Below are 12,013 nucleotides of genomic sequence, written 5' to 3'. Positions count from 1 at the left end.
AATTCTTCAGAGTAGTTTAAGATGAATTTTTAAAATTACGTTTTTTCTGTCCCAGAAGGAAGGAGGACAAGCAACAGGGGAGGACGAGGTCACATGTGGAAGGTCACAAATGTGATATGTCAACTGGTTGTATAAATTATAAACAGAACAAATGTGTGCAATGAAACAGGAGATTTAAAGATGAGGATGGTGAGGTTGGATGGGCTGGGAAGAGAGTCTGAAATTCAAAACAGTTTCAAGGAGGATCTTGGTTGTGAAAGTTCAACTTATTTTTTAGTGAGGAGCTGTAACATGGCACAGAAAGGCAAAGAGTTTAGGAGCAAAGCTTTGGCTCTTGGCTTGAAGCCTATTTCTACCATTTTGTGTGGGGTGCTGTTACTCCTGGCATAATTTCCTTATTGAGCAGTTGAGGTCAAGATGCATTATGCACAGAAGAAAATGAGCTGGAGTTGTTTCCTCAGAGACCACCCTTTAAATTTTGGAGAGCTAGGAAGGGCCTGTGAAGCCAATGCAGCTGACAACTGCTGTAGTAACAGTGACAGAATTAATTTGATAGGTGAAATTGGCAGTGAATTGCAAGTCATTGAAATGTTTGGTAATGCAGCCAAAGTTATTTTCAGCATATGTTGCATATTTCTTCTGCAGTTTGTATTTTCTTTTCATGTTTTTACTGAGTTTCAAGTGACAAAACTAGTGCTCTTTCTGTAAGGATAAAATTATTCAACATATCTTCTAGTTAATAAATGACTAACCATACTGTATTAACCTTAAAGTATGCTTTAGGTGGATGATATGCTAATGCAGTGTGCTGTAATTGGTAATGTACGGATTCATCAAACTGTGCTGACTCCATCTAGCCATGTCTCTCAGAAAAAAATGAAAAATAAATCATGGAAGAGGAACACTTTTTAAGAGTTCAGGTGCAGAATATACTGTAGAGATATGTGTTTATTAAAAAAGCCGTGCACTGATTGCATTTATATAATACTTTGTCTCAAACAGTTTTCAGGAATGTAACTTCATTAAGACCTGCAATGTTTTCTGTTGGACTCTTGTAACTCCCTGAGTATGTGAAACACTTGACCTTTGGAGAGTAACGCGGTTAGGATTTTCCAACTGGCAGATAAGTGGTGAAGTGGAACTTGGGAATCCTTTGGTCTCTGGAGCTTCTTCCTGGCTTTTTAAAACCTGGAGAAATGGAATGAATTTGTCCCCTGTGCTGCTTTCCGTCTTTCACTCTCTTGGGAGTTGACATCCTTGGGGTTTCATCTCTTCTTACCTGAAGTGCTTGTCAATCTGGTATTTTTCCTGAATCCACTGTGAGTTATTTTTCCATAAAGTCCAGTGACTAGAAGATTGGAGATTGCTTACAGACACCTAGCAGCTCAGTGTAAGAAGTGCTGCATTCCAGATCTGCATTTTGAAACTTTTCCTTTTTAGACAGATGTCATAGACTGACATATTTAGTTTCAGAACAGCCAAACACTCTTGTCTCCCACTTCATTCACTCTGATCCTTTACTGGATTCTTTTCAAGCTTACACAATATTCCCTGGATTTTTGCTGCCCAGTTAGCCTCTGTTACCAGCTGTCATTTCAGATCTCTGCTTTGAGATTTCTGAGGAACATACAAGATGTGGTATCCTTGAAGGCTGCATGAATGATCATAAACAGGATGGTGTTTAGAGCTCTATAAGCACTGTTTTTCTTCCAGAGATGTTAATGACTCCTGTCCAGCAGTTGATCTCTATTGAGAGTTTGAAGGGGTTTTTGCTTGGCAGATATAGTTTTCTTAAATCTGGCACTGGAAATACATAGTTTCTTACAATGAGACAGATGTAGCAAGAGCAGCAAGTTAGCACATTTCCCTGTATCATATTGCATCTTGTTCCAAATCTCTGTTTAAAGAAATATCAAAATGTATTTTTTTTTTGTTAAATGTGCACTGCTGCACCTTGCACAGCTGGTAAGTTTAGGGGAGAACCATTCTTGCCCTCATCAGAGACATCAAGTAGGTGTGGGAAGACAGGAGTCATTCTGCACAGAGTATATCACTTTTGAAATCACATATGTAGACATCCTCCTTGCAATGTGAAGGGGCTATGTTCATCTCTAATGAACATATCTCTAAGGCTGCAATTAAAACTGACTTGTATTCATTTCTATTTACCGCTTCAGCTGTGCTGTTGTTCCTAATAGGCAATAATACTTAAACTTACATTAGGAAGTCTGAAGCATGTTGCATTTGCAATTGTTTGCTTTAAAGTAAGTTTTTCTGCATTGTAAGTGTCCAACATGATTACTTGTGAGTCACTGCTGGTAACAGAATACTTAGAGTTGTTACAAAATAAGAGATAATCAGCTTTAAGGAGCAGATTCATGGTGAGATAATAAAATACTTTCCTGTTCTGGACAACTAAAGAAGTTTTATTTAGCAATAAAAGTCAAAGATGCATTTTGAAGAGATTTTTAAACATAAAAAATTTGGAAAAAAGATGCTGAGAAGAAGTTCATGTAAATTCTTTCATCTGTAGGGTTCAGAGCTACATCTAGATCACTTTGCAGTAATTTGCAGAAATAGAAATGCCTTAAGTAAGAGAGTTCTAAATAAAAAGGTGAGCTAGAAATTGTTGGCTTTAAGGTATTTATATAGCTATGCTTTTTAACAGTTGTGGGGGAGGTGTGTTAATCTCAACAGTCAAAATGAGATTGCCATTATAGCCTCCACATTTTTTGTAGAAATTTTCACAAATTCATCTGCTTTATAACTGCTGCTTCATAACCTGCTGTTAGCAGAACTAGCTAGCCTGATCAAAGCAGTTACTCTTATCAGAGGCAATTGAATCAATCCTTACTATTGTTATCAGATATATATTTTCAAGGGGTATGTGTTAGCCCAGATTACAATTAACAATTGCTTAATAGAAGATATTGGATAAACATAGTAAGTGAAAATAGTGATTCTAGCTGAGACCAAGATTTGAATCTTAGTTATTTCAGGTGAGTACTCTGTTAAATGAAGCTCGTAAGAAATAGGACTACAAAGTATACAACTAGTTATTGCTTGCAATTGCTTTTTACTTTAAAAGATAAATATTCAAGAATATTGTTCTGCCCTGATTTTTTGATTGCTAGAGGCTCTGAAATACAAACTGGTGAAAGTCCTGGAAAAACTGTGGAGAATGTAAGAATCTAAAGCATGAACATAATTTTTGCAGAGCAGCAAGATAAACAGATAACCAGGCTGCTGTTCTAATGGTATTTGTGAGAATATGAATAAACAGAGGTGTTGTGGGTGAACGTGTTCTTGTAAAACACACAATCCTCCTCCCCACTCCCCCCACCTTCAAAGTTCAGAAGCAGCTTTTGCTACAAATACAGGCATAAGTAGCCAGTATGGGCTATTGGACACAAATGTTCACTGCCAACTGTGCTACATACTCTCAATTGTTCATTGAAGTGCCATATTACAGGCAGAAAACCAAATATTTGGACCTCTACTGTGTTATCTCTTCAATGAGGAGCCAGATCATTCTGTTTTATGGTCCTATTTGATTCCATGTTAGCTAACTATATCATCAGCAATGTAATAGACTGGGTCTTCTCAAAATCTGTAATGATGCTGCAGGGATGTATAACTCAGTAGCTACTGTGAAATGTAAAATGCATCCTTTTCTATTCCATTTAAATACTTCTAAATCACAGTCCCTGATTTGAATACATTTGAGATCCCTTATGGAGTCTTTTTTTTAGAGGATCCCATGAAGATTCCAAAGGTCAACACCTATGTCAGTACTCGGCATCGATATCCTTGAGATCTAAACGCAAATTCAGCACACAGACTTACTTTTCTGTATTTGGAGAGGAGGGCTCTTCTCTTTGGAGAAGAGAAAGAAACTGTACTGCTTTATGACTTCAATCAAAAGAGGCTGAAATGCCCTAGCCAGGAGGAGTCCCTGCACGTTCTCTTGGTTAAAGCCAGCTGGGGTCAGTAGTTGGCAGAAGCTACAGAAGTGGTGTGGTTAACACCATTTCCAATCAACTTTTATTTTCTGTCTTCAAAGATCTCTCTTAACTGGGTTGAAAAGTTTGAGCTTGCACCTCCCTGCTATGATACTTTCACCTCCTTGTAGTTCATGGTCTTCAGGCCTATGCCACAGCAGTATCAAGTGATTAGGCAGTGTGAATAAGCCAAGTTTATTCTCTCGTAAATCTTGTATAATGCCTTTTATTCTTGCCCAATGGAAAAATCAAAGGCTTTTTATATGTTTGAGACTTCTGCATGCATGCCAGTTTGTTGACTTAATTACTCCGGTTACATACTTCACAGAATTCACAAATACAATTAATTAACTCCAGCGAGTTCTCACCTCAATTTGAACAGTGTATACGCAGAGTTACTCCTCTCTGAAGAATGGAAGTTATAGAAAATAAATGTAGTTTCCTTTTTGTGATAATCCCAGAATATGACTTATAACTTGTAGAACTGCCAGCTCTGACCTTATCACTTCATGTGTCCTCATTGTCTGCTTGGGATTCTGTTGGTGAGGAACTGAGGCTAATTGCTGCTTAATATCAATTGAACGGTAATAATGAAGGAAGAGTCATTACTAAGGCTGATGTGAATTAGTAGCAAAGCTATTGTGGCAACAGCTATAATTGCTGTTTACTTGGTTGTCTGGACCATTGACTTCTGATATAAAGTGAGCTATTTGTATAAAAGACCTATTTACAAGAATGGTAATTTCCCACACAACACTAAAGGGAACCAATGAGCAATGATGACACATTTGCCAGACTCACCCAAACTCACCCAGGTGATACTGCATACAAGAAGAAAAAGAGGTTAATGATCAAATACAGAATGATGAAAAATTGAATAGGTAGCAGTACTGCCAAAAGTACTAGTTGGCAGACCACAAACTGAACATAAAGCTTCAAGTACCATCCTGCTACTTGAAAAAGTAGCAACAAATTGTTCTTGAGTGAATGAATAGGATTGACATATGCAAGACATTATTACAGTCCTGGAGGTTCTCTCTTCAGAACCATATTTTGAGAAAGCTGCAGACAAAAACCCTAGCTCTCTTGTTAATTTTCTGTTCTGTTTTAGATAACACAAGCTATGAGGAGAAGTTGAGATGATTAATCTGCATTATGTAAAAGTTTGATGTAAAAATAAAGATGACCTGTTACTCTCTATCTCCCACTGAGAGCAGAGTGGGGAGTTGTTAGTTAAATTTTCAGACTGAAGCAGTTTTCATAAGGAGATGGTCCATCATTGGAAGTCTTTAATGATGGGTTAAAAGGACCTATATGTGTTGGATTATGTATTCTTCTCTTGACTTGGAGCAGGGCAATGGATGACAGCTTTTCTAGGCTTATTTTCTGTGACTTGTGTAGTGTCTGGAATCTTTTAAAGCAAACATCTCAACATCTAGCTGAACAGTTTGTGCAGGTTTTCCAATCTTAGCAACAACTATAAACTTCAAGATTAAAAACTATGTTTTGTCCAAAGGATTAGATCTCTTTGACACAAGTAGTGAAAAACAGTCCAGATTTTACATTATCCCAACTTTGAGATCTGGCTTCATTGACTGAGCAGATGGGATCAGTCCCATCTCAGTATGCTGCAAGGAGAATAATGATGATTGCAAGTCTCTGTTGAGGTACCCAGGATATTTCTCATTCAGAGCTTAAATTAGTTTCAAATTGTTTGTAAAATTAGAGTATGTTATGCTTATGTGCAGCTGAAGGCATGTTGTTTGAGTGAGCAGGAAGATTTGATCCCTACGTATTTATTATTATGGTTTTTTTCCCCCTCAACTCAGAAAATATGAACGGAATAAACCCTGTCTTGTTAAAATCTGGAAAGTATGCACACTCACTTCAGATGCACCAGAGTTTCATAGACCCTTCCTCTCCTATATAAATGCTAAAATCTTAAGAGCTACATTTAATCCAAGGTAGTTTTATTTTTTTTAAACTGTGAAGATTTATGAACTCCTAAACAAGCAACTTATTTTGGTACTGAAGACACAGTAGCTGCACTACTGTTGTTGCTATAAAGCCTGCAATTTTTTAGTAGAAAAGTTACAGAAAGTAAAATTATACAAATGCTAGTAGATGTTTTAACAGAAATAAGAGTTTGTCAATTTTAGCATAACTGAAATATAGGACTTTCGTTCTTTTCCTAAACAGAGCTCTGCCATAAAAATTCCCCATTAATAATTTTATTTAAGCTTTGCCAGCATGTAAAACTTGCTATGACTAAAAAAAAGAAAGTGGCCCAAACGATATGAAAATCAGAAGCACCATAATAGCAATATATGATGTGTTGAGGATTCAAAATGCTGCGCTGTTGCCAAGGTCCAAAAAGCAAGTTGGTCACCAAAAGAGCTGATGTGTCAGGCTACTGCCTAAGAGCACTGACTTGCTGCTTGATTAAATTGATGCAGCATGAAAACAGGTGGAGAACAGAAAGAAATGGGGTATGTGTCTGCCTGCAGAGCCCAGGTGCTCATCTGATATGTTGCAGAGGGCAGTTAGCCCACTGTTGTACATGGTGATGATGGAGCTGGGGAAGGACATAGTGGGAGAATGGGAAGTGCCTGAAGAGGAATGATGCTGCCTCTGCTGCTCCATGGAGTAGGAAAGCCTTTACAAAAGCATGGCTTAAGCTGGATGTATTTTTTACCTAGAAATACTGAGCACTGCACAGCCATGAGAATAGCCTTCCTGATCAATAATTGGTCTTCAAGGATTGGGGATCCATTTGGGCAAAACACTGGAGTTTTACTGTTGCCCTCTAATCCCTTCTAAATCATTAGAGTCCTAAACTTTTGCTGAAACTCATGTTAAATCTGGACAAAAATATATCCTTTTAAGTATTCGGCTAGTTTTACAGAGAGTTAGTTTTGCATTGCTGTGCTGCAGCTTATTTTGATCCTTCTTAAAAGATCAGTGTAAGTGTTTCTGTTTTGGATTTTCACAGGACCAAGCACAGTGCAGGAACTGTACAATATCACACCTTGGATGATGCAGGAAAGCAAATACTATGCATGTGTGTGAGCAATGGTTTTCATTTCTTCTCAGTACATACTAAAGCATGTATGAAATTTAGTATCTCGGATAGCTCTTTGCAAAAGTCTATATGGAAATACTGAAATATCTCTATTTTCTTTGTCCTCTCACTGGATACCTCTTTGAGTCCTAGTGTTTAGATTACTATGGCAGATTGAGGGCCTGGTGAGCTGCTTAGGTTCTTGCAATGTTGGTGTTTGGAAGAGTTTGTAAAATTTCCATTTCCATTTTCAAGCTTAATGTTTCTTAAGATTTTTTGAGGAGAGGTGGCTAGTAAAGCAGTAAGAGCAATCTGCAGAGTTTAAAAAAACCCACCAAACCACTAGCAAATCCATCTTGTTTCTGTTTTGCTAGTAAATGCAAAAACTAGCCAGAACTTCTGTTGCTCTTGACCAGGACCAAATTGGAAGTAACAGCTTGGTGTTGAAAGCATTTATATCTTACTATTTGTCCCTTGAGTTGTGCAGTTCTTCTGCCATCAGGGTTTCACAGAAGTAAACCTTCCAAAGCAAATAAATAAATAATCCCAGCTGACAAGCTAATATAAATGGTATGAAACAGAAGGGTAAATGGGGAAAAAAAGAGACTGATTTGACATAAACAAATTAGAGCTGTTGACAGTGTGGGTGATTTTGAGAAGTGCAGTTCCATTAAATTCACAGATATGAATCCTGACAAATAACAAGCCATGGTAATTTATATAAACAAGGAAAGGAAATAATGAGTGGATGTGGAAATGTAACAAGAATTTGGTTGTTAGCACAGCACAAAACATTGAGGCAGTACGGATAAAGAAAACTGTGAGCCCCTGCCATGATGAGGTAGTGCTAATGTGCAGTGCCCCACTGGAGATGGTCACAGTTCTGTGCCAGTGTTAGAAGATTAGATGAATGACTGCAGTTCTCTGCATTTCAAACTTAGCATATCAAAAATAGAAAGCTCATTTAATCAGCATGGTCAGATTGTAAAGTCACATAAAAACTGACATTTCTTGGTGTTGTGTTGTAGATTAAGGTTTGGGTGCAGATGTCTTCAAGGCTAATTCAAGCTGGCAGATCCCTTGCACCTCACAAGCAGTACATCTGTGGTTTGTTGATCACCTGGAACTCCTTTTCATTCATCTGGCATTTGATCTGTTTCATGTTGCAGTTCCCATGCAGATATGTAGTACTCGTTCAGTGTAACGGTCAGTGTTGCATACAACCTACTAGTTTCTTCATGCAGACACCTCATGAAGTTCATATTCCTCTGTTCTTGTTTTAGAAAGAGCTTTTTCACCATTTATTGAGAGTTCTTAATGAACAAACGTATTAAAAATTCAAAGCACTGTATTTATTTAGATAAAAGCTGTTAATTATAAATGTCCAGCCATATGGCCATTAAGACTAACATCTAGTAGGATAAAGAAGGAATGAATATTTTAGATAATAAAGAACTGTTTTAGAAAATAGAAACTTTCTTATGTTATGTTTCATGTAGGTTTAACAAAGGCATGGTGGTTGGTAGCCTGCAGTGGTTCATACTAAAGAACCTGGTTTTCTTTTCTTTTATGTTCTTAATGCCCTGCTCTTGTACAGTATCTATTAAAAAAAAAAAAAAAGCCACAAAAGAAATGCCTCAAGGAGAGCCAGATGGCTGAATATTGGCATCTGAAATGAAAATAAAATATTCAGCCATACATATGTGCCTTAAATACACTTAGCTGTAGTCCTTTGTTTGTGAGCCAGGCTCTCTTCTGTATTGCTTTTGCATTGTTAACTTTGAACTTGGTTTGCATATGTTTTAGGAGATCAAAGTTGAGCAGAAATGTGCTTAAGGAAGTTGTGCTTATTGATTCTAGCCTGAAATCAAAGATACGAGGTCAGATTTTGGCCAGATATCATACTCTTAAATTAGTGGAAATTATTTTGGACAGGAGAAGAAATGAGTTTGTTTCTGTAATGGTACCTCAATCTGGCAGGGTTTTTTTAAAGCTCTGAATATGGACAAGGATATTGTTAGCAACTTTTTGAATGTGTCATAGTGTTTGCTGTTAACTCTGCTGTTGCATGTAGTTTATGCTCATACTGAAAATCTTTCAACTTCTGTAGTGATGGTGTCCTTTTTTCCTGGAAGTTTGTTGTGCAAAATGAGCAACCCTTCAGGAATTCAAACTTGCCTGTAGATATAAATAAATTTTCATCTGATCTGTAAAAGGATAACCATTGCATTGCTACTGCATTGCCAACTTCCTTATTTGGTAGAAAAAAATCCTTTTAGTATTTCTTGTGCTCTCTTGTTTTAATAGTCAGGATACACACTTAAAGGCAGTGATTGAAGACTAGAGTAGCATCAATTACTGCCATCAAACTCACAAGTTTGGAAAATGTGTCCATCAGACATCCCATGTTGGTGATGATGCCTAAACAAAACATGCCATTTCCTTTATACTGTCTTGGTTCAAAAGGCCCTTGATGGAAATGTATGTGTTGTATGTTTCTCTGAGTTGGGTGAGAAAGCTGACAATATTACAGTTTGTTAATCGGACCTGTTTACTTTTTCCCTATCTCTATCTCAGTTTGGAGATAAAGCTGTAAGCTCTGGTTTTTGTGTAGCCCTAGCCTAGACTTCTTTGCTGAGTCACTTTACTACTGTCAGAAACTCATCACTCCTTCCTGTTTTGAGACTAATAAATGAGTTTAAAGTACAAAGTGTTGGCACTTGAGATTTGAAATGTGGGAAGGAAACTATATGATGCAAGTTAAAACTGATGTGGATTATTGTTGTGTGTCCCGCTGCACAGTCTCTTCTAGGCTTTCTTATCACCCTCATCTTTTGGCCCATCTGCTAATAAATACAATGAGCTTCTGTGGCATGCGAGACAGTGTAAATACCATTTTAGCAGTCACTGTGTATCCAAGGAAGGCTATGAGTGGGTGCAGCTCTATATACCTTGATCCTGTTGATGCAGAGAGCAAAGAAGGCATGATCAGAAATGAGATGTGGTGGGTGCTGGACTGGTGGCTTTCCATCAGGTCTTTACTGTCAGAGTTGCTGCCTACAGTAATATATTTTTAGAGCAGTTATATATTACAGCAATGCCAGATGCTTCTTTGGGTCTGAAGGGAGATCAGGAGTTTGAAAAACGGATTAAGGTTTATTGTAAAATTTCTAAATCTGTGTGAAGACATGCAAGATCTGATTCTTGCTCTACAGTACTGCAAAATATTAGAAAAGTAATTGGCCCATCTAGCAGCTTTAGACTTATGTTGCAAATAGATAAAGCATTATTAAAAATTGTTTGGTTTTGGAATTAGTTTTAAATCAACACAGAGTTTTCTCTAGTTTTTAGTTCTTAACCTGCTGACAGTTGCCTCATCCAGCAGCAGCAGCCAGCAGAGATTTACAGAAGCCTTCCATAGTCATGAAAGCCACTTTCCCAGTAAATGAATGGGAAGTTCAGAGTCTAAGTTTATATATAAACCTGACTGACAGAAACACCTAACATAAGGTCAGACATCTGACCTACAGAAAACCTAAGTCAAGTTTGAAATATTAATGATTAGCAGAATTGTATATGAAAATAGACGAAATATTTGAATAGTGGCTTAATTCAGCCTCTGGACATTTTGATTTATACCGGTTTCTCAAAACCTCCAGCTGCAGGGGCTATGTACAATTCCTGAGTATAAACAAAGGAAAAAGAAAAAGACTGGATTCTGCTGCTGGGACAACAAAGGATAACTTAAGCAAAAGCTGTTGTTAGAGATGTTACCACAAGCTAAGGAAACTGTACTCCACATACTTGAAGTTCTGTAGATAATGAGATTAGGTGCCTTCTGAACAACACTACTCCAAATAATAACCACTCCTGTTTGTTCAAGGAATCTAAAGCTCTTTGGGTGAAGGCAATGATTTGTGATAATTTTGTCCCACAGCTAAGGCCTTCTTTATGGGATGCAAGTTACAGTTCTGAAGGGCCTATCTTGAATCCGGCTGTCTGATCTGAGATGAACTCAGATTAGATTAATTTCTGTAGGAATCTTTGTTGTCCTAATGTTAGCAGTGATCATACTACCCTTCATCCTGAGTTCTTGAACTGTACATGAGGACTAGCACAGTGTTTATGCTCGCAGCTCCATCCTTAACTCCTTCCCTTTTGATGTAAGAGTTTTTCCAAGGAGTTGCTGGAAGAGTAGGTCTTCCCACCTAGCCTGTCACAAAAAACCTATCAAAAACCTGGGGTTAGCAGAGAGACCTCATCACTTTCCTCCTGGTAGACTTCCTCTGATTTTTTTTCCACAGCAAGAGTGAGAAATCTCCAAGAAATTGGTGGTAGATATAAATATCTCACTGTTTCTTAGGTTTTGGTTTATTGTACAAGTGAAGGAGAATCCCAAGAGATTATCTGCAGGATTGGCAGTGGAGAGTCACATAGAGTCATATTCCAATCTACACACTTCTGCTCCTCATGGAACATACAATTAATGCAATGAGTGGATCTCCTTGAGGACTGGGAAAAGTGGTCAGGTTAATCAGGAACAAAACTCAGGAACAAAACAGATGGGGCTCCCAGGATTTTGCACATGGTGGAAAACATTTTGCTTCATCCTGGACCACAGAGGGATGTGTGTTACATCCCTATTCAGGTGCCTGTGAGATGACTCTCATATGCCTGTATGCCTACAAAGGAGTTTAAGATGTTATGATTGATGTTCAAATCATACATCATTGCTCAAAGGGAAGCAAGCTTAGTGGGAAATCAACAGGGAAAGGATTTCTGTGCTCTCCAGGTGAGTCAACACTATCATGATTTATATAAGTTGATTTGAGACAATCACATTAGACTTCTTACTGCACTTACCAGGCAGAGTATGAGAGTAACTCCATGTCAAAGACTAATTTCCATATGTCATTCCAGTATTGCTTTTTAAATGGCTAGTAGTAGTACT

Source organism: Colius striatus, chromosome 12 (genome assembly GCF_028858725.1).
Source record: "Colius striatus isolate bColStr4 chromosome 12, bColStr4.1.hap1, whole genome shotgun sequence".
Lineage (NCBI taxonomy): Eukaryota > Metazoa > Chordata > Aves > Coliiformes > Coliidae > Colius > Colius striatus.
The sequence above is the reverse complement of the archived record's forward strand: the minus strand, read 5'-3'. Positions refer to the sequence as shown.